The following is a 24,796-nucleotide window of genomic DNA, read 5'->3' as shown; positions in this document are numbered from 1 at the left end:
GTTTAGCGAAAATTTTTCTCAGTTTGAAAATCTCTGCAGACGCCTCTTTAGTACGTTACATTCTACATAGAAATTAGAGTCATCTTAGATTTAAAAATCTAGTCAATTGCCATGCTTCATTTCTTACTGTCTCACTATTAGGCATAAGAATAATACGAATATAAACATGACATGATACGTATTTTCTTCCGCATTTGCTGTTGTCTCACTCTAGTTTCGTAGTTTATTAGGCAGACAGGATTTAAATGAGATAGCAGCAAACACAAAAGAATACATGGCAAAACGTTTATATTCGTATTGTTCTTATGGTGAAGAGAATAGGCCTACTGCATGTGATTCACAATTCATAAAAGTTCCTATTAGCAACCATCTCTTCTCACAGGTAGGAAAAAATTCAGAACGTAGAGTTGGCCATATTGACGAACATCCCAAACACTTCAAACAGTCTTGCCAGTCGGATTTTCGTAGTACATTGAAATGCTGCTACTTTTGAAGATGAATAATATGGAATTTGTATCTACTGCGTTGGGTAATGTATGAAAATGCAGTGGTCGAAACTCGGGGTGGAGAAAAAAATCTCGTCTTCCACTTTTTTTTTGGCGCCAGTATTTATCTTTGTGCCTGCAAAGCATGCCTGTGTAGCGCTACATATATTCCACAGCAGAAGTTAGTTGTGGCGGCACCTACAAACATTTTTCAGAACTTCCGCTTACTTTGCACTCGATTCTAAGCCGCAGGCGGTTTTTTGGATTACAAAAACCGGAAAAAAAGTGCGGCTTAGATTCGAGTAAATACGGTACACAGATCTTCAAGTAGAGGTGGTTTGTTTATCTCCAATTTTTACGTCTGACAGGAATTATGCCAAAGTTGTTGATCGGTTACAAAGAAAACTTAAAGGTAATCCATTCAAGTCAGCAGAAGATGTCAATATTCTGGCAGTAAAACTATCGTATCCAGTAAAATTGCTACTTTTTTGTGACCTGATGAATTCTATGTGCTTCTTAGATGATTTATTTTTTAATCTAACATTTGTTGGTGGTGCATTCAGTGTCTGTACAAGTAAATTCAATGCATGTGTATTTGTTTGTTTATTATCGTGTGCATTGTTTACAGCCAGTATGAGGAAAATCATTTGAAAGTGTCACAATTTCCGCTAGAGGTATTTTCTGGAACTCGAGTTCATTAAGATGGCTAGTTTTGTTTATTTCTTGTTTAATAATAGTTTTGGCCGTCTCTTGGGAATGTTTTGATTTGTGAGCATAGTACTTTAGTTTTTCTGTTTTAATGACAGATCAGAGGATTTGACAATACTGGTGGTAATGGAGTTTAAAATCTCTGCATTACTTAAACCTCTCTCCTCCTAGCACAAGATATCTTAACCATAGGAGCAATCCATCCTTTATCCTTGTTTCTGATTAACTTCTGCCCTTATTTACTATAAAGGAAAACAATACTCATGAAGCTGAAGGAATAAGTTTAAGAAAGAAATACTTTCTCCATTAGCTCTGTCTACTTTATAAATTTTTCCCCCATGACTTCGTGTAATTTCTCTCTAAATACTGTGATCAAGGACTGTTTATGGTTCTGTGACACAGTATTTTTCTTCAGTGAACGATTCACTGAATTATGTTGTTAACATTTTACCATCATGACCAGATTTATCATTAACTGTTAGTTAACAATTAAATCACTGCAGCTGCTCCACGATGTCCTCCAAGCATCATAGTGAACTTTACTGCAGAAAATAACCCAAAGCTGGACACTGAAAACATTAAATGCCCTTTGTAAGCACTAATCTGACAAAAAATCAATATTGAAATCTCCACAAATAATGATTTTCCAGTTAAGTCCATATAACGTATCAAAATTTTTTGTAGATGCTTTTATAAAGCTTAAGATACATACTTCCATTGGTCTTTAAACTGTCAATGCAACAAGTTTCCTGGTCCTCTATAGTGGCACAGCATCCTAAAAGATATTTAAATCTATATTCATTAACGTTAAGGACTTCACATTTAACTCAATATTTTTTTATGTTTAGCTCCTCCTCGTTTCTTTTTATGGGCACCATAATTGTATGATATCAAATTGTACCCCTCAAGATGAACTGTTCAGTTCAGGATCTACATGTGATGTACTGATATAAACAATTTTGCTGAAATTCCATCTACCTTTTCTTTTTCCTCGTTGGATATGAGAAGTTTATCTTTTTCATTTACAAGGCTTCTGGTATTTTGATTAAATACATTTATTTTAAAATCCTTGTCTTTATACAAGCTACTGTATTTTGTTGTACAGGTAGCTGCATCGGCATAGCTATATTTATTCTGAAGCTCTATCTTTCATAAGAATTTACCATAAAAAGGCATTATGAACACATTAGAATACTGTGAATACTGTGTTGATAGGACTGGCTGCTTCTGGCAGTCAGCCATTCACTTAGCCTCTGACCAGAAGCAGTCAGGTGAAAACTATGCCATGTATAACACAACTGAGTGAGGGAGGGAAATGCATAATTCACACCCTGTGTGAACATCCCAATTCCCCTAAGCGATCTTCCAAGCTCTGTATTAATACTTCACATTTGTGTAAGGGACATTCTCAGCAATGTGATCAATGTTATTCTCGACTATTTACCTGTACTCACTACTGTTATTACATGAGATTTTTTTGAGGTCCTTCCCCAAAACCCTAAATCACATGTGACACTACTGAGCCCTGCACTTGGTTTTAAAAATATTAGTTACCTAGAAATCACTTTCCAAAGAGTTGTAAACTAGTTCAGTCTCAGTGTTTTCCAGCTCTGGTGGATGAATGGCCCGCAAGACCTTAATAAATTGATTCCCAGACCCAAAGTCTGATTTAAATTGAAATCTCCATCACAATTTATTAGATCTTCCAATATCTTCATTTTGATGCTGTCCCAGAAAATTGGTGTTGTAGCCATATTTCATTTCACGATTATATTCAAAGCAGAGCTCAGTGACAGCTGATATGGTTCATTGTTTGAGACAGGTGTGTTGCTGATGTTTCTAGTACCTCTTCTAGGCTGTTCTAATAGTCTGCCCCACATAAAACATGCCACCATCAGATGGGATATGGTACACCTTCTTTTCAGTGATCTTGATCATCTTTAACACAACAAAAGAGACATTATATGTTTATTGATGGGAGTGTAATACACTGAACTCCGTGTTTCCGTAGCAGTCCACTAATTTTTTCTAGAGACTGGTCCAGTGTAAAGCAGATAAATGATTCTCAGCTTCTCTTTTTCTATCCACATCTCACTCTGGTTATTCAGACATTGTTTATTTCTATTGCAGCACTATTTCACTTTGTTGAAGTTAGTTCTCATTCAGTTGGAATGCTATGGATTTTCTATATACACTAAGGCCCAGTATCTGTCCATTATTCTCTTAACTAATATGTCGAGGAAAGATAGCTGGCTCTCTTTTCCAATTTTCATTGTGAACTGTACATTAGGAAGGATAGAGTCTTAAGGTATTGTGAACATACACTGCCATCTTCGTGATGTGAGTGTCCCCTTCCTTACTTGTCTACATAAAGAATAGGTGCAGGACAGTCCTCCTATGGATCCACCTGACCTAGGTGTAGGCCATCCCTCCTAAGGGTCTATCTACCCTGTATCCTCCAGTACATCCATTATATGGTGCAGGTCATTCCTTCCATGGAATCACCTGACCAAGGACTAGACCATCCCTCCTGTTGTTGTTGTTGTTGTGGTCTTCAGTCCTGAGACTGGTTTGATGCAGCTCTCCATGCTACTCTATCCTGTGCAAGCTTCTTCATCTCCCAGTACCTACTGCAACCTACATCCTTTTGAATCTGCTTGGTGTATTGATCTCTTGGTCTCCCTCTACGATTTTTACCCTCCACGCTGCCCTCCAATTCTAAATTTGTGGTCCCTTGATGCCTCAAGACATGTCCTACCAACCGATCCCTTCTTCTAGTCAAGTTGTACCACAAACTTCTCTTCTCCCCAATCCTATTCAATACCTCCTCATTAGTTACGTGATCTACCCACCTTATCTTCAGCATTCTTCTGTAGCACCACATTTCGAAAGCTTCTATTCCCTTCTTGTCCAAACTGGTTATCGTCCATGTTTCACTAACATACATGGCTACACTCCATACAAATACTTTCAGAAACGACTTCCTGACACTTAAATCTATACTCGATGTTAACAAATTTCTCTTCTTCAGAAACGATTTCCTTGCCATTGCCAGTCTACATTTTATATCCTCTCTACTTCGACCATCATCAGTTATTTTACTCCCTAAATAGCAAAACTCCTTTACTACTTTAAGTGTCTCATTTCCTAATCTAATCCCCTCAGCATCACCCGATTTAATTTGACTACATTCCATTATCCTCGTTTTGCTTTTGTTGATGTTCATCTTATATCCTCCTTTCAAGACACTGTCCATTCCGTTCAACTGCTCTTCCAAGTCCTTTGCTGTCTCTGACAGAATTACAATGTCATCGGCGAACCTCAAAGTTTTTACTTCTTCTCCATGAATTTTAATACCTACTCCGAATTTTTCTTTTGTTTCCTTTACTGCTTGCTCAATATACAGATTGAATAACATCGGGGAGAGGCTACAACCCTGTCTTACTCCTTTCCCAACCACTGCTTCCCTTTCATGCCCCTGGACTCTTATAACTGCCATCTGGTTTCTGTACAAATTGTAAATAGCCTTTCGCTCCCTGTATTTTACCCCTGCCACCTTCAGAATTTGAAAGAGAGTATTCCAGTTAACGTTGTCAAAAGCTTTCTCTAAGTCTACAAATGCTAGAAACGTAGGTTTGCCTTTTCTTAATCTTTCTTCTAAGATAAGTCGTAAGGTTAGTATTGCCTCACGTGTTCCAACATTTCTACGGAATCCAAACTGATCTTCCCCGAGGTCCGCTTCTACCAGTTTTTCCATTCGTCTGTAAAGAATTCGCATTAGTATTTTGCAGCTGTGACTTATTAAACTGATAGTTCGGTAATTTTCACATCTGTCAACACCTGCTTTCTTTGGTATTGGAATTATTATATTCTTCTTGAAGTCTGTGGGTATTTCGCCTGTCTCATACATCTTGCTCACCAGATGGTAGAGTTTTGTCATGACTGGCTCTCCCAAGGCCATCAGTAGTTCTAATGGAATGTTGTCTACTCCCGGGGCCTTGTTTCGACTCAGGTCTTTCAGTGCTCTGTCAAACTCTTCACGCAGTATCTTATCTCCCATTTCATCTTCATCTACATCCTCTTCCATTTCCATAATACTGTCCTGAAGTACATCGCCCTTGTATAAACCCTCTATATACTCCTTCCACCTTTCTGCCTTCCCTTCTTTGCTTAGAACTGGGTTGCCATCTGAGCTCTTGATATTCATACAAGTGGTTCTCTTCTCTCCAAAGGTCTCTTTAATTTTCCTGTAGGCAGTATCTATCTTACCCCTAGTGAGACAAGCCTCTACATCCTTACATTTGTCCTCTAGCCATCCCTGCTTAGCCATTTTGCACTTTCTGTCGATCTCATTTTTGAGACGTTTGTATTCCCTTTTGCCAGCTTCATTTACTGCATTTTTATATTTTCTCCTTTCATCAATTAAATTCAATATTTCTTCTGTTACCCAAGGATTTCTATTAGCCCTCGTCTTTTTACCTACTTGATCCTCTGCTGCCTTCACTACTTCATCCCTCAGAGCTACCCATTCTTCTTCTACTGTATTTCTTTCCCCCATTCCTGTCAATTGTTCCCTTATGCTTTCCCTGAAACTCTCTACAACCTCTGGGTTAGTCAGTTTATCCAGGTCCCATCTCCTTAAATTCCCACCTTTTTGCAGTTTCTTCAGTTTCAATCTGCAGTTCATAACCAATAGATTGTGGTCAGAATCCACATCTGCCCCTGGAAATGTCTTACAATTTAAAACCTGGTTCCTAAATCTCTGTCTTACCATTATATAATCTATCTGATACCTATTAGTATCTCCAGGATTCTTCCAGGTATACAACCTTCTTTTATGATTCTTGAACCAAGTGTTAGCTATGATTAAGTTATGCTCTGTGCAAAATTCTACAAGGCGGCTTCCTCTTTCATTTCTTCCCCCCAATCCATATTCACCTACTATGTTTCCTTCTCTCCCTTTTCCTACTGACGAATTCGAGTCACCCATGACTATTAAATTTTCGTCTCCCTTCACTACCTGAATAATTTCTTTTATCTCGTCATACATTTCATCAATTTCTTCATCATCTGCAGAGCTAGTTGGCATATAAACTTGTACTACTGTAGTATCCTTTCTCTCTCCCATAACTAAAACTGGGTCCACCCCATCTTAAAATCTGAAACTGTATGCACAGCTTAAGGCCCGTTTGTTCTATAACTACCAACGTCAAAGTTTGCCTGTGGCATAGTGACTTTTTACCAGCTATTTCAAAGAGCCGTTAACTAACTCCTTCATAATATTCTTATGCCTATTGTCAAAGGATATTCACCCCTGGTTTATTTATTCTTTTTACATCATTATATTTATACTTTTGGCTCATCGAACTGGTCACCTTCCACCCATACTAAAAATCTTTACCAAAGACCAGTTTGCTACGAGTGATAACATGCACTATTTTTAGACCAACACCTCCTATATATGTAATAAGGTAGTAAAATATAACTGGTTATGGTGAGATAAATGTGCTAATCTATCTTGAATCATATGAAATGACCGATTCCCAAGATGAAGACTCAGAACCCAGAAATCCACTACAATATAGCAATACAAAAATGTATAAATGTCAACATATATAAACACTTAATGTAATTATGATGACGATTATGAACTTCTTAAAAGATAAGTTATGATAAACAACTATTTGTACATTATTTTTGAAATGGATGTTCCAAAGATGATTTTGCACAAAAAATATTGGTATATGATAGTATTTTCTTTGCTATATGTTGTTAGAGGTAAATCTTTGTCTTTGGGTAGTTAGTAGTATGAGTTTGAAGTGTGTGGATGGAGTAAAAGTTATGCATGTTGTGTTAACATCGTGGTTGATGTTGTTTTGTATTTGAAGTGAAACGACTGAAAATACATGTGTTAAACACCAGTAAATCCACCAGCATTCATATTATTGAACAAAATGAAGCCAAGCATCCTCTAGACCAGTATAAAACGGTACATTTCAGAATGGACTACAAGCCTACAACTTACAACAAAGAAGAAGAATAAAAGATGAGTATTATGAAAACGTACTCAAATTCTACTGTTGCTACCTCTCTCTGTAATATGTCACTATCAGCTGTCCCAATTATTATCTTAATTCAGAATTAATAAATCAACTTTGGGGTAGAAGAGGGTGGTGATGGTCTGAGTAGCTTCATACTTTTAAAGGCTGTCTGTTCAGTAAGGACTTGTTTCTTGTTACTAGATTGCATTATGAGGGCATGCTGAAAAGTAATTCCTCCGAATTGTTTATGTGAAAACTCTTAAAGCTTTTTAAATAAAACAAAAGTTATTGACATTCTACATTTTTATTCTTCATTTCTACATATTTGCAGCCTTCTGCCACTAGAGGGCTTTGAATTGTAGTGTGTAACAGTGTTGTGTAACATAACTATGTTGGTGCATAAGAAATAGCATGCAGTAATTGAGTGCTGAATTCAGAGTTTGTCTACATGTGGGGCATCCTCTCCTTCAGCCTGATGGCAGGCACACACAAGTGATGGGACATATGCAACAATCCAAAGACTTGGGTTAACTGTCATCGATCATCCTCCATGCAGTATCAACTGGGCCCCAACTGATTTTTGTCTGTTTCCAAAACCTAAAGAACACCTTTGAGGACTTCATTCGATGGTGATGAAGTTGTGCAAGCAGAGGTCAGGTTGTGGCTCCACCAACAAAGTCAAACAGTCTGCAGTGATGGTATCAACAAACTGGTCTCTCATTGGGAGAAATGTGTTCATTGCCATGGTAACTATGCTGAGAAATAAATATGTAGATATGAAGACCTAAGGCATCCTGATAACCACAGTGTTAAGTGCCCATACACTCCAAGAAAAAAAATTGCAGAATGTTAATAACATATGTTTTATTTAGAAAGCTTTAAGAGTTTTCACATAAAATATTCAAAGGCATTACATTTCAGCATGCCCTTATATATTTCTTTGTTCTATATTACACGCACAGTTACCTTTAGAACACTAATTTAAAAAGAAAACCTTGAAGGAGTACCAACTGTGTTCTTCCATATTCAATACTTTTCCTTTCATTTATGTGGACAAGGATTTGCTATATAATTAGAACATACATTCCCAAATCTGTTTGAGAAGACTTCTAGGTTTGCCGTTAATCTATATTTTGTTTTTCTTATAGTTGCAATGTATGAAACCTTTATTTAATAGCTCTTTGATTTTTTCCTCTTCCATTAAAAGACATAATATATCCATAATTATTGTGTTTTTATTATGTTCAGACAAACCTTCTAGCCACTAAGTGCATTCTTCTGCGACAATTCAAGTTTTGTAGTTTAATTTTGCTCCTCATCTGTTAAACAAGTCATCACCATTATCAGACATAATGCTAATGCCATCTACTGTGGCCTCAGAAAAGCAGTTTGTGTTCCATGCTGTTTCATTCTTGCTTATATGTTAGTACTTCACCTCGTATTTTAAGAGCTAGTGTTAATGCCCTCTGTTATCCCTCACTCAATTGATGTTACTGACATATGCATATCATAATAATATCAACAATTTCATTGCTCACTTTTCTTGCTTACCTTTCTTGCTTACCTTGCATCTCTTAGCTCCACCTGTGAAAACAGGTTATTATTACCACTGTGTGTGACAGACAAAAGAAGGATTTCAGTGACAGAAATTTGTGAGTATGAAAAGAGGGAAAATAGAGTCAGTACTCCAACTGGAGAAGAAAGAAAGAAAATAAAAGAGTAAATGTATTAGGATCAAAGAAATAAAGAAGAGAGAACTCCAAAGACAGGTTCCCCTACCACCTGCATGCCAAGGTACCCTTCCTGATTGGCTCTTCACTGAGGTTCCGGGGTACAAAGTGTGGTCAGCATACCCTACAGAATGAATTTGTCCCAGTTTCACCTATACAGGCCCTGAAAATTGATTCTAACTACTCTAGTTAGTAGAGATTGGGTAACCACATGTCAGTTGTCAGTAGTAATCTGTCTTTGAATTGTCAGTTTGTAAGTCAATGGTCGCTCGCAGCATTATAAGTACCCATCTACTCAACTGCTTGCAGTAGATATTTAATACCTTGTATGACCATACATTCCCTATAGATGATATATGAAAGCCAACAATTATTCACAAATGATAGAAAGGCATTTTAAAAAAGTCTCACTTATTACTAAACATACAAAATTACTTTTCATATTCTCAAATGGAGCTTACAATTGCTATTTAATGTTGTATACTCATTATGTTCAAATAAAAGTCTTTGATTGTTACTTTTATGATATAAGATAGGACATTAAGAGAATGATGTAAATCATTGACAATAGGATACTTAAAGTGGAAGAAACTCCTCCCTGGAAAACTAAATATGAAGTAATGAAGCAGTTAACTTGGAACCTGGTGGTTGTTACTTCACCTAAATTGCAAAGGTAGCAGAGTTTCCAGAGAGTTTGAATTTCTTTAACATTATATAATTGTATCCTGAACAGGATGACTTGCTCAATGCCAACCAGCATGGATTCCAAAAACATGCATCATGTGAATCCCAAGTTGGACTTTTCTCACATGACATACTGAAAGATTTGGATCAAGGGAGTCAGGTAGATGCAGTATATCTTGATTTCCAAAAAGCATTTGGCTCAGTCCACACCTACACATGTTGTCAAAAGTATGATGACACAGGGTATCAAGCAAAATTTGTGACTTTTTGGGGGGAGGGCACAATGATCCATTTTCAGCAAGTAGTCTCCAAGGTAAAGTTACATCTTTATAATAAAGTTATCATCTTTAACCTTCTGACATACCTCAAAGGAGCACAGTAAGTTTACTGTTTTCCTACTTAAGTTTTTAAAGTAATAAAATTTATTCATGTGTGTAATACATTTGCAGACACTGAAAAGTCCATAGCCCTTATCGATAAACCACATTAAATCTTCCTCCGCACTTTGGGTTATGCATAACTTCCATCTAGAAGCAGTGGTGTTTAATCTCCAGAACAAAATACCATATCGTCCATAATTCCTGCTTGTCTGGTAGCCTTTCTGCAAGAATGCATTGAAAGAATTTGATACTAATATATTCATCTGCCTTTTTTTCCTGATGCTACTGTTCTTATCTTTCTGTTGATGTGACTTTGACTTAGAAAATTAACTGCAAAAATCACACAAGTTTCCTCAGTACATTTTATTACATTCATACATGAAGGTAGACTTGACAGTCCATTAGGAACTTGGTTCTGGAAACCCCTTATGTAATTTATTTCTGCTTGGGATATTTGTAAAGACAATGCCTAACTCATTAGATGTTTATGCAATAGTTTACTTCCCAACAGGAAGGCTAATGCCTGATGATCAGTATCGATAATTATCTTTGATCCCTAAATTAATGTCTGGAATTTTTGTGTACACCAAGTGATAACTAGTGACTCCTTCTCTGTCACAGTGTAATTTATGTTTGTTAAGGCTCATACTTGCAAAAGCTATAGTCATATGTTTACCTGTTTCCAAATCCCATTTTCCTTGGAATAATTCTGAAAAATAAAAAAAAAAAATTATGCTAGTTAAAGAGGATGTAAATTCCTCAGTAAGTAATATCATAACTTTGCCACATTATGAATAAGTAAATTCTTCACTAAGTAATAATCTAAGTGAGACAACATTTCAAATACATGAACTGTAACGGTGACATGTCTCCTGTACATCAGACTTATGTTCTGAAATTCTTTACGTTATGAGATGAATAAAACACATTTTACATTTCGAAGCAATACTGTATTCTGATGCATCTGTTGCTAACTTAAACCATTCATACACTGTTGAGTGATTCAGTATAGGAGCATTTACTAACATCTCATTTTTGTTCTTGAAATCTTCTAATGACCCTTTCCCCCATGTCCATTTAGCTCTTCATTGTATTAATGATTGCCCCAGTCTTTTCAAAGTTTCTCACATTCATTATCCCATTTTCCAGGAGTTACTCACATACAATAATACTGAAAGTATATCTACACTATCAAACACTGAAAGCCTATTTTCTTCACTTAGAGACCAACATAAAACATCAGTAAAATGTATATCACCCACAATTCACTGACGGGTCACCACCAAAATAAATTTAACTAAGGGGTGCTAACAGCTAACCTAACCGTGCACACTGCCCACTGCTACTGCATCATGTGTGGGCTGCATGACTTCTTGGCATAACCATTATGCAGTGGTCACATAGTCAGCTAATCAGCCACTGCTCTGTGATGCGAGTCTGTACTGCTATTGTGTTGGTTGGCTGCTGCAAAGATGATTTCATAGATTACTACGGCAGACATAGACACAGAAGCAGTACATTGGAATCTTTCATTTTGTAGGTGTACTATTTCTTTCCCCCCATGAACCATGGACCTTGCCGATGGTGGGGAGGCTTGCATGCCTCAGCAATACAGATAGCCATACTGTAGGTGCAACTGCAATGGAGGGAGGCAGTTTCTTCATTTTTGAATTGCTTCATCCTGAAAATGATACATGGATACACTGTAGCCTGCAAACTTCGGAGCACATGGCAACATTATTTGTGATTGTATTATATTGCATTATTTATCATGGAGCTGGACGCTGCATCATCTTCAAGAAAGAAGGGGTAAATATCACTCTATTCAAAGGAGAGTTAATGGAAGTATCACTTTGCAACCCACCCCAAAAACCTATCCAACAGCAAACCTGACATTGAACACTGCCTTGAACAGTTCAGACCATGAACCCAACATGATCCACCACCAATACCTCAAAATCATTCCTTACAAGCCTTCCAAGAGTTCCTCACATCTAGAATTGCAACACAACCCTTCCTCAGGTCCCTACAACATGACCCTAACCTGTCCTCTGTAGAACTCCAGGTTCTATGTTCCCTAAAAGCTGACTCCATCATTATCCTACCAGCAGGCAAAGGATCTACCACTGTAGTACTTGACTGAAAAGAGTATGTTACTGACAGGTCTACGAGAGCTGTCTTACACCTCTACGTACAGTGTCTGCCATCAAGATCCCATCCCTGTGATTCAAACTGATCTGCAGTCCCTCCATAAAACCTCAAGCCCCTCACAAGAACTAACACCTCAATCCATAGAACTTCTCACCCTACCCAAACCATGCACCCCCACCTTTTATCTTCTTCCTAAGATCCACAAACCCAATCATCCTGGCCATCCTATAGTTGCTGGCTTCAAAGCACTTACCGAATGTATATCTGCCTTAGTTGATCAACTCCTGCAACCCATAGTACAAAGACTCTCGTCCTACATCAAAGATACGAACCATTTCCTAGATCGACTGAAATCCGTGCCCGTCCCTCTCCCACCACTCACCTTGCTTGTCACCATTGATGCCACCTCCCTCTATACCAACAGCCCCAATATACATGGTCTGTCTGCTGCTGAACATTTCCTCAGTCAGTGCCCACCTATGACATCTTTCCTACTCACCTTAACCAACTTTATACTTATCAACAACTAATTCACCTTTGAGGGGCAGACATACAAACAGATCAGGGGTACGGCCATGGGAAACAGGATTGCCCCTTCCTATGCCAACCTTTTCATGGGTCATTTGGAGGGGGTCTTCCTGGGATCCATAAGTCTTCAGCCCCTGGTTTGGTTTATATACATTGATGACATCTTTACCATATGGACTCATGGTGAGGCTGACCTGCTAAAATTCTTGGAATCTCTGAATACCTTCTTCCAATTAAATTTCACATGGTCCTATTCCAAATCCCATGCCACTTTCCTTGATATTGATCTCATCCTCACCAAAGGCCAGCTACACCCTTCTGTCCACATTAAATGTATCAACAAACAACAGTACTTACATTTTGACAATTACCATCCTTTCCATGTAAAACATTCCCTCCCATACAGCCTTGGCATCCGAGGCAAACGTATTTGCCTTGGCATCCGAGGCAAATGTATTTGTTCAGTTGCAGGCTCTTTACAGCAATACACCACCATTCTCTCCTCAGCCTTCACTGCACGTAATCACGCCACCAGCCTAGTTAAAACAATCAGAGCAGTGTCTGAGTTAACAGGAGTTGACAAGGAATGTGTCGAACAAGTTTACCGATTTTTTCAATGTTTGCATCAGTTTTTGCTGACAATGGTCTGCAGTGCGAGTGTCATCACTGGTGTCTTCACGGCCATCTTTAAATCATTTAACCACTCAAACACTTGTGTTCGCGATAAACAATCATCGCCGTACACTTGTTGTAACATTACAAACGTTTCACTTGCAGATTTTCCTAGTTTGAAACAAAATTTGATGTTAACACGCTGTTCTTTCTGTACACTCAACATTTTCCGACGCACAGACAAAATGTCAACTACTTAAAACAGACGCCACGGGCAGACTGAGTGCAGGAGGCAGATGAAACTCGAGCAGTAGGCGGAGCGAGAGTCATGTGACTTTCAGCCTTATTGCATTCGTTTTATTGTTTCACCAGTACTAGTCCGGTTTTTTTCTAGCCACACCTCGTACACCAAGTAGAATATACCTGAAAGAATATAAATTGATTACTAAGATAAATACTGAAGTCTACATTATAATAATAAAACTAATATAAGACAAGAGAACTAAAATAAGGAAATATTTACTTGGAAGGAAAGAAAATTAACTAATTCCTGGAAGGTATCTACATACTAGGTTACTATTTACAATATACACACAAAAATCTTCATGATGTGTATATACAAAATAAACTAAGCACTATAGCATAGAAAATATGTATGTACTATGAAAGAATAAATAATTCCAGGGTAATGCTCACACTCTGAATAAGCTACGAGAGGGGCTAATGACACTGTGCCTCATCTAGGAAGATACCTGTTAGTTTCATGTGCACTCATTGTTATGAATATGGAAGAGATGGGAAAGGTAAGTCAAAGCAATAGACATGCTGTTAATATTTCCACTCTCACAAAAAAGGGTTGAATTCTGAAAATCAGTCAAAAAATAATGAACTGAAAACATTTGCGTACTGAATGATATATATGAGATAAGTGTGAATGATACATTGGTTGGAGCAACTATATGCTTGTTTATAAGTTAATATTTAGTTTTTACAGGGAACAAGAAAAGGATAATGAGAAGAAAGAGAATTTAGGTAGCTGGTACCAAAAGAAATGGGTCACACTGCAAAATGAGTAATTATTTAATATATATAAATGTGTGTATGAATGTGATAGTGTTAATTGTGTGAATATAAAGAAGTTATAGTACGTAAAATGTTGTAAAATGAAGTTGAAGACTGCCAAAGGAGAGGAAGGGAGGGGGTCAGATTGTACATTGAAGAATGCAAGTAACAGATATGAACGCCAAATGCAAGTGTTCAAGACATAATTACACATGATAACAGTTTATCTGAAACTCATTCCATGAACATTTCTTCAGAAACAACTTTCGTTGCAATGTATTAACATATATACATATTTCCACAGTGAAAAGTATAAATTAAGTAAACTGAAGTACAATCATTACATGTATTGTAAGGAAATGATGTTCAGAAACTTGTATTACACAATGTTGTTAGAATTTTATCTATAGTGCTGCAAACACTGAGTAAATAATTTGTCACAAAACACAAAGAAGTGTTCACAGAGAATTTGCTCAATTATTGTCTGATGTGTAAATGATGGATTTCAGCAGGAGATGATAAATGCTTATTTCCATTCTTTATCATAACTCCCTGTAGATTCATAGACCACCACCTGGTAGATCTGAGAGAGGTGGAGCTAAGTGTGGTTACGTTTGCTTGTGTCGGAAAACAAGACTAAGGTTCTCTATTCCTTTTGTAAGCAATTTGGAACTACAAAAACTTGAGTTAAACGAGATGATGATAGTAGTTCACGCATATCATCAGATTGCATATATGTATATGGTTCCCCCCCCCCCCCCCCCCCCAGTCCTGACATGTAACATGCTTTGCAAATTATTCTTGTAAACAGAGATTGCTTCATGAGTATAAAAGTTAAAGGAAAAACTAGCTCATCACAATAGTTTTAAACATAAATGATACATGAATGATGAAAATTAATATGAAATAACTAGTTATAGAAATGTTGCTTTACAAATTTTGAAGGGAAACGGTTTCTTAAATATTATTTACTTGTATTTAAATATTTTTGTGCAAACACTGAAAATGATGTGCCAAATTCATATATATAAGTAAAATATATTAGACCTCACATGTCAGCTAATATTAAAATGACATTTATGTAGTTATAAGAGCGAATTTATGTCATGTTTTAATTTCTTTATGTAAGTCATGTAAAATTTTATGCACTTGTACAAATACATGCAAGGAAAATTGCATATGAAAAGGGTGGTTAATGTATGTGAACTGAAAAGGAACTTCAAGTAAAACTGTGCACATGTCATACATTTAGTGTTGTGGAATGAGGACTACATACTTTGTGTGAAATAGTGATCAAACTTGCATGTGCCTACAATGGCAAAAATGTTCTAAGTGCCCTTTGTAGTGATGTTGGACTCTGAACTTTGCTATGGAGGAGAACTTAAGGAAGTGTTTTATGTACTTAACTGCAATATGGTGAGCTCTCGTTGTGATGCCTTTCGTACGCTGAAATACATGATGGACGACGTGGTCTGTATAACTGCGGTCAGAATTTTATGGCTTCTCCATTGTGGAATCAAACTTTTTAACCAAATACACATCAGTGTGCACTTATCCTCTGGAGTTACCCTGTGGACACCATAACGACATGCAATTCGTCATCATCTACCAAGTTATAGACCCAAGGCTGAGCCATGCTCTGTAGCTGCACCGAAGATACCACAAGGCGCTTGCACAACAAACACCTCTAATGTGTGGAGATGTGGCCATGCAAAATATGGCTGGCAGTTACACTTCAGTCAGGAAGCAAAAGACTCTAACTCAGACATGCCATATGTTGAGTCATGATCTCTCAGAAACAGAACCTTTTAAGATTTGTAAATTAATTGTAATATAAATAAAGCTGACACATGCAAAGGATAAATAAGATGTAAACTTGGCCACAAATAAAGGGATTTGATCCCTAGCTGGGCCAAAAAGGAGTTTGTCATACTCCATATAAAATTTGAATATTTATGTTATGTATGTTTGTAAAATGCACCACTACTGTATACTGTCATCCATTAATTATGGACAAAACACTATATGGTGGAGGGGAGGGGGAGCAGTTGTAATATATCTTATTTTGGAATCATTTAGTAAGTATTAGAACACTGTGCAGGGCAAAGATGCGATATAAACATGCCCACAAGGAGAGATATATACCAAAAGAAAGATGAACATATATCTACATTCTAATGTTTTCTTAAGCTGATATTTCTAAATTGCTTCATCCTGAAAATGATACCTGGATACACCATGGCCTGCAAATTTCAGAACACATTGCTATATGATTTATGATTGTATTATACTGCATTCTTTATCACAGAGCTGGACGCTGCATCTTCTTCAAGAGAGAAGTAGTAAATATTGCTCTGTTCAAAGGAGAGTTAATATGTCAATCAATTTAGACTGTCACAGAGATAATCATAGCAACAGACTGTGGAGGTGCAAACTTAGATGTGTGAATTGCTGCTCGTGAAAGTGTCAGCCACTGGCAAAAGCATCTGCCAGCCACACGCCTCAAAATAATCCAGATTATTCACACCTCCTTATGGTGCCAGTACTTAAACACTATTACAACATCTATACTTGACTGGCCTACCACCTTGCCACTCTGCTTAATCCATGGGACTGTCTATCTAAGGCGTGCATTCGTATGTAGCCATCTTCTCACTCTTGTAGGATGATCATCAGGCATCAGACAAATCCTGAATTTATAGATGGAGATCGTGTTAATGAGCCAGATTCAAATCCAGGTTTTCCCTCACCTACCACCTTCAAATGCACAGTGCTGAGGTGTTTGTGTTAATAATGGATACCAGAGGACAACTGACCATTGTCAGTGAGTATGGTGGCGACCTGGGAAGATATATCTTAATCCAGTTTTTGGAGAGAGGGAGAGGGAGGGAGAGAGAGAGAGAGAGAGAGAGAGAATGTGTGTGTGTGTATTTTGTCTAATTCTGATTGAGGCCTGTTTGGCCAAAACCTTTGCTTGACAATCTTTCCATTGTGCCTATATGCAACTCAGCGTCTCTGCTAAATGGTGAGTAGCAACTATCCTTTTCGTAATATTGTCATTATTACATCCTGGATTTTCCATTGTTTGATATAAATGCCTTTTGCGTATATAATCCGTATACTGTCCATCAACATATACATCATCAGCTGAATAACATCAAACGTCTATCAAATCAGAACATTCAACATAAAACCTTAACATATGAGACTATCCAAAGAATGAATGGATCTGAATGACATTTCATTAACATTTCATTTGTCTGAGCAAATATCATAACTATTGCCAGAGTTAGAGTGAACAATGGAAACTCCAGGTAGGAAAAGCAACAAAGTAGGGGAAGACAGATTGTTACTTACCATAAAGAAGACACATCAAGTTCCAGACAGGAACAATTAAAAGACACGCACATATAGCTTTCAGCCACAGCGTCAATCAGTAAAAGAGACACATACATGCACCATTTGTGCATGCAAGCATGTATGTCTCTCTTACTGATAAAGGCTGTGGCTGAAAGCTACATGTGAGTGTCTTTTAATTTAGCCTGTCTGCAGCTTGATGTGTCTTCTTTACAGTAAGTAGCAATCTGTCTTTTCCAAAATTATTGCCATTGTTATATCTTCTCCAAAGCAGGCCAGTCCTGCTAGGAACTTCTGAAGTTGCGTTCACATAGATACTTCTTCCTGGAAGTTTCTGCACTTGCCGCCCCTTCTTGGAGGCATGCATCACCCTTGGCCTGGTTCTCCACATGCAAGCAAAATAATAAATCCATATTATATTATGCTCTCCTCTATGATACACTGTTTTATGATTTTTCATTGCAAGTATCGTGCACCAGGAAGAATATGTAGGGACAGAAATTACTTCTTTGGAGTGGTATGTAAAAGCCTATATCCCCTCATGTAGATGAATGATCAAGGTAAATATAGATACTTTTATTAATTCACGTAACACACTTCTATCATTTTGCAATCCTTTTACATTATCAACAAATTCTTTTTGTAAATCTCTCTATCTATTAATACAGTGTAAAGTTAGTAACAATTGTCTTGTAAGTATAGTAATGTGCATCTCATTTTGCACATCTAACAGTTTCTTGATGATTAACAATTCAAAAATATTCTTGGATCAATATGAATTGAAGAATATTCTTTTACATTGGCCCATAAAATTTTCTTAACATGATAAATATTCAAATCTTAATGTCTACTGCAATATATTTATTTTAATGTGTCTGTGCTTTTTCATCAAATACTGCTCTATCATTACAATTTTTGCCTCTTAATGGCACTGTGCTAAAGTTGTGGTAACGTTCTTTCAAGGCAAAATTATAAGAAAGAACTTTTTGAAATATGCAGTTTTCTTTCCATTACATTTTTGATGTGGAAACAATATAGGCAGAATTACATTCTGAGTACTTAATAATCTTAAAAATTTCCCGTGACTTTTATCTCACAACACCTTTATCTTTTAGATACATATTCTTTCTACTACGCAAACTCAAACAGTCTTCACATCTTTAATATTTTTCTACTCAATTAACAATGAAAGGAAAAGATAGATTGCTACTTAGGAAAGTTCCCTTCAGCACAACACTAGAGCAAGTCTCAAAATATTAAATATTCTACTTACACATAAATTATCACTCACATCTCTTTCTTCGCATACACTTCTTTTATCTTGTTATTAACAATATTAAATATTCTACTTACACAGAAATTATCATTCACATCTCTTTCCTCACATACACTTCTTTTATCTTCCTATTAACACTACTTTACTCTACATAGAAGGTGTACATTGTAACGCCATCATGTAGTGTGGTAGTTAATAATAATCAGATAGAATAATTAGCATGCAATTGTAGTAAACAAACACTAAACTTGCATATTAAATAAGAGCCACTGTAAGAATGTTATATTTTTAATGTTCAAGATTATTTATCTTCCACTGGCAGCAGTCGTCTACCGCAGCAATCATAAAAGTGTGGGGCACAGAGAGTAATAGCGGGAGGTGACTGCTTTCAATGAAATATTTATATTTCATATCATGTAGGAAAAAGACTTCTGGTGAGCAAATATTGCTGGTGTCAGCTTCTCATTTTCATGAGTCATGTTAGGAAGCCGGCACATTGTTAATTTGCTGTCTTATTTCACAAGAATTGACTAGTAGATCCTGCAAGCAAGAATGGTGAGAAAAGTCACCAATCACTCACTGGGCTATCTACTTAACAGCCACTAATGACAATTAGCTCCATAACAATGTGACCACTGCTTCTTTGCGAAACTTACTACAAGAATACCTTACTACAAGAATACATTGTTATTCACAGCCATTTTCACTGTCCACCTGATTTCAGCTGAGACCACCTGATTTCAGCTGAGAGGGATATCTAGAAATTGAATTCTAGTGTGTGTTCAGTGGAAGCAGTTAACTGGATTTAAAATGAAGCAGCTTATTCACTGTGATAACAAGAGATCCCATGGAAGTGATTCAAAGAATGTGCCTCTTCTCATTTGAAAGTATGTAGTCCTAATAAGGAAAAAGATTTGAATTTAATCAAAGTGTATTCTTCTATCACATCTTCCTCTGTTCCTTTCAGTTGTAAATGTAAAACCAAACTGCATAAATTTAAGTTCATTATCTGACATTAGGCTTTGACAGCATTCTTTTCAATAAAGAGGAATAATCACAATATGTTCTTTGTTTGGAGATTTTAGCTAACAATAGCCTGAAGCCTATAAAATTAAAGAGACACCTGCAGACAAAATGTCCAGACCATGAATTTTTTAAGCATCCTGAGGAACAGCTATAAGAAATTTCAGATTCCTCAAAACACAGGTATCATTTCCTAAGAAATTCCTAAGATCATCTCTAGAGATATCCCATTCAATTGCAAAATTCAAATCACCCCACATTACTGGTGTGAATCTACGTCTTCTTGCAGCTGTCAAAATGTGCAAAATCATCCAAGGAGGAAGGTCTGAAATCAATACCATTCTCACATGATATGGCTCATCATGTTTAAGTAATAGTCACTGACATGGAAAACAATTTGCTACCATGTTTTCACGAGCCCAAATTCGCACTGCTACTTGATGATAGTACTGATATCAGAAATCTTGCCAGCTTCTTGATTTATATACCAGTGTTATGAAAATGAAATCCAGGAGTTCTTTCCACTTTGTAAATCTCTGGAAGGGATGATTATAGGTGAAGATATTTTCTTTCTTGTACATTCTTTTTTTGTTGACAACAATCTGTCATGGTGAATGAACTGACAGGATGCCAGCATTTACTGGAACTAGAAAGGCGTTCATGACAAGAATGTGTGCTGTTTTTACTTCTGTAAAATTCACTCATTGCATGATACACAGGGAGGTGTTGGCTTCTAAAATAATGCAACAGGAAGTTAATGAAGTACTGAATAGTGCAGTTAGTATTGTACATTTGGCGAAAGCATGAGCTTTAAACAGTGGGCTATTTCGCATTCTTCAGAAGGAGAAGGGTTCCACTTATCATTCACTTCTGTCACACTTGGAGGTGCTTGTGCCATGGTAAAACTTCTTCATCACATTGTGGAGCTGAAGGATAAACTTTTGTCTCTTCAAATTGGACAGTTGTCTCATACTTGTGGCTCAGTTTCTGGATGAAAAATGGCTTCTAATATTGTGCTAGGTGGCTGACATTTTTGAGAAACTGAATGATTTTAATGTATCACTTCAAGGCTGAAATAGTAATATCACCTTTCTAATCAAGAAAGTGCTTGAATTTAAGAGAAAATTTGGAGAGATGGAGAAGGATAACTGTGAGATATTTTCTTTTCTGAATGATTTGGTGGAGGAAAATGAGTTGGATGTAGATAATAGTAATAGAATTGACATAGTTCATCCCAGAAACCTTCATCAGCAGTTCAAGAATAAATTTTCAGAACCTCCACTCGAGTATGACTGGATCCACAATCCATTCGATACATTCATAACAGACCAATTGTCAACAATAGAACAGGAGGAGCTTATAGAACTCTCAAGTGATAGGGCATTTTGCAGTGAGTTTAAATCGAGTTTCTTGAAAGTTTCTGGGTGCAGACCTAGAATAAATATCCCAAATTAGCAAGAAGGGCAGTGCATGTGTTATTACCCTTTACATCATCTTGCAGGCATAAATCGAGAAGAAACATTGGTCTCAGCTACACCTGTAAGAGGATCTGTGAGTTGCTGATTCAAAGCTCCAACCAAGTTTGAATCTACTTTCGTCTTATGAAGAAGCAAACGCAACACATAGAATTAGCAAATGTCAAAAAATTTCTGAATTTTCAACCATGTGTATTTTTGCTCTTGTTTATTTCCTTTTTTGGATGATTAGTTTGAATATAACACTTTTTAAATTGGTATTTGAATGTTAAATGTTGTTTTATCATTATTTGTACATCATAATCTTCTAAACATTATAACTTTCTAAATGAATTAACCATGGACCTTGCACTGGTGGGGAGGCTTGCGTGCCTCAGTGATATAGATAGCCGTACTGTAGGTGCAACCACAACGGAGGGGTATCTGTTGAGAGGCCAGACAAATGTGTGGTTCCTGAAGAGGGGCAGCAGCCTTTTCAGTAGTTGCAGGGGCAATAGTCTGGATGATTGACTGATCTGGCCTTGTAACACAAACCAAAACGGCCTTGCTGTGCTGGTACTGTGAACGGCTGAAAGCAAGGGGAAAGTATAGCCGTAATTTTTCCCGAGGGCATGCAGCTTTACTGTATGGTTAAATGATGATAGCATCCTCTTGGGTCAAATATTCCGGAGGTAAAATAGTCCCCCATTTGGATACCCGGGCGGGGACTACTCAAGAGGACGTCATTATCAGGAGAAAGAAAACTGGCGTTCTACGGATTGGAACATGGAATGTCAGATCCCTTAATCGGGCAGGTAGGTTAGAAAATTTAAAAAGGGAAATGGATAGGTTAAAGTTAGTGGGAATTAGTGAAATTCGGTGGCAGGAGGAACAAGAGTTTTGGTCAGGTGAATACAGGGTTATAAAAACAAAATCAAATAGGGGTAATGCAGGAGTAGCTTTAATAATGAATAGGAAAATAGGAGTGCGGGTAAGCTTCTACAAACAGCATAGTGAACACATTATTGTGGCCAAGATAGACACGAAGCCCATGCCTACTACAGTAGTAAAAGTTTATATGCCAACTAGCTCTGCAGATGATGAAGAAATTGATGAAAAAATATGAGATAAAAGAAATTATGCAGGTAGTGAAGGGAGATGAAAATTTAATAGTCATGGGTGACTGGAATTCTAGAGTAGGAAAAGGGAGAGAAGGAAACATAGTAGGTAAATATGGACTGGGGGTAAGAAATGAAAGAGGAAGCCGTCTGGTAGAATTTTGCACAAAGCATAACTTAATCATAGCTAACACTTGGTTCAAGAATCATAAAAGAAGGCTGTATACATGGAAGAATCCTGGAGATTCTAGAAGGTATCAGATAGATTATATAATGGTAAGTCAGAGATTTAGGAAGCAGGTTTTAAATTGTAAGACATTTCCAGGTGCAGATGTGGACTCTGACTACAATTTATTGGTTATGAACTGTAGGTTAAAACTGAAGAAACTGCAAAAAGGTGGGAATTTAAGGAGATGGGACCTGGATAAACTGAAAGAACCAGAGGTTGTACAGAGTTTCAGGGAGAGCATATGGGAACAACTGACAGGAAAGGGGGAAAGAAATACAGTAGAAGAAGGATGGGTAGCTCTGAGGGATGAAGTAGTGAAGGCAGCAGAGGATCAAGTAGGATTTAAAGGAGAGGGGTAGTAGAAATCCTTGGGTAACAGAAGAAATATTGAATTTAATTGATGAAAGGAGAAAATATAAAAATGCAGTAAATGAAGCGGGCAAAAAGGAATACAAATGTCTCAAAAATGAGATAGACAGGAAGTGCAAAATGGCTAAGCAGGGATGGCTAGAGGACAAATGTAAGGAAGTAGAGGCTTATCTCACTAGGGTTAAGATAGGTACTGCCTACAGGAAAATTAAAGAGACTTTTGGAGAAAAGAGAGCCACTTGTATGAATATCAAGAGCTCAGGTGGAAACCGAGTTCTAAGCAAAGAAGGGAAACAGAAAGGTGTAAGGAGTATATAGAGAGCCTATACAAGGGCGATGTACTTGAGGACAATATTATGGAAATGGAAGAGAATGTAGATGAAGATGAAATGGGAGAGATGATACTGCGTGAAGAGTTTGACAGAGCACTGAAAGACCTAAGTTGAAACAAGGCTCCGGGAGTAGATGACATTCCATTAGAACCACTGACAGCCTTGGGAGAGCCAGTCCTGACAAAACTCTACCATCTGGTGACCAAGATGTATGAGATAGGTGAAATACCCTCAGACTTCAAGAAGAATATAATAATTCCAATCCCAAAGAAAGCAGATGTGAAAATTACCGAACTATCAGTTTAATAAGTCACAGCTGCAAAATACTAGCACGAATTCTTTACAGACGAATAGAAAAACTGGTAGAAGCCGACCTCGGGGAAGATCAGTTTGGATTCCGTAGAAATATTGGAACATGTGAGGCAATACTGACCTTATGACTTACCTTAAAAGAAAGATTAAGGAAAGGCAAACCTATGTTCCTAGCATTTGTAGACTTATAGAAATCTTTTGACAATGTTGACTGGAATACTCTTTTTTCAAATTCTGAAGGTGGCAGGGGTAAAATACAGGGAGTGAAAGGCTATTTACAATTTGTACAGAAATCAGATGGCAGTTATAAGAGACGAGGGACGTGAAAGGGAAGCTGCGGTTGGGAAGGAAGTGAGACAGGGTTATAGCCTCTCCCCGATGCCATTCAATCTGCATATTGAGCAAGCAGTAAAGAAAACAAAACAAACGAAAAGTTCAGAGTAGGTATTATAATCCATACAGAAGAAATAAAAACTTTGGGTTTGCCGATGACATTGTAATTCTGTCAGAGACAGCAAAGGACTTGGAAGAGCAGTTGAACGGAATGGACAGTGTCTTGAAATGAGGATGTAAGATGAACATCAACAAAAGCAAAATGAGGATAATGGAATGTAGTCTAATTAAGTCGGGTGATGCTGAGGGAATTAGATTAGGAAATGAGACACTTAAAGTAGTAAAGGAGTTTTGCTATTTGGGGAGCAAAATAACTGATGATGGTCGAAGTAGAGAGGATATAAAATGTAGACTGGCAATGGCAAGGAAAGCGTTTCTGAACAAGAGAAATTTGTTAACATCAAGTATAGATTTATGCGTCAGGAAGTCGTGTCTGAAAGTATTTCTATGGAGTGTAGCCATGTATGGAAGTGAAACATGGATGATAAATAGGTTGGACAAGAAAGGGAATAGAAGCTTTCAAAATGTGGTGCTACAGAAGAAAGCTGAAGA

The 24,796-nt window shown here is 37.2% G+C and overlaps 2 long non-coding RNA genes across 2 annotated transcripts in view; one reads left to right on the top strand and one right to left on the bottom strand.

The window, feature by feature from the left end:
* Positions 1-564: 564 nt before the first annotated feature.
* LOC126236175 (uncharacterized) lies at positions 565-14,646 on the top strand. The gene is made up of 3 exons (XR_007544879.1): positions 565-897; positions 14,004-14,122; positions 14,305-14,646. It is a non-coding gene; the product is annotated as an uncharacterized LOC126236175 (long non-coding RNA).
* The window catches only part of LOC126236176 (uncharacterized), a 26,453-nt gene continuing 12,122 nt past the window's right edge, over positions 10,466-24,796 (bottom strand). Inside the window, exons 2-3 of the long non-coding RNA XR_007544880.1 lie at positions 13,065-13,742; positions 10,466-10,737 (exon numbers count right to left, since the gene is read on the bottom strand). This is a non-coding gene — a long non-coding RNA (uncharacterized LOC126236176). The remainder of the gene's footprint in view (positions 10,738-13,064; positions 13,743-24,796) is intronic.

Source organism: Schistocerca nitens, chromosome 2, assembly GCF_023898315.1.
Source record: "Schistocerca nitens isolate TAMUIC-IGC-003100 chromosome 2, iqSchNite1.1, whole genome shotgun sequence".
In the NCBI taxonomy this organism is placed as follows: Eukaryota; Metazoa; Arthropoda; class Insecta; order Orthoptera; family Acrididae; genus Schistocerca; species Schistocerca nitens.
The sequence above is the reverse complement of the archived record's forward strand: the minus strand, read 5'-3'. Positions and strand labels throughout refer to the sequence as shown.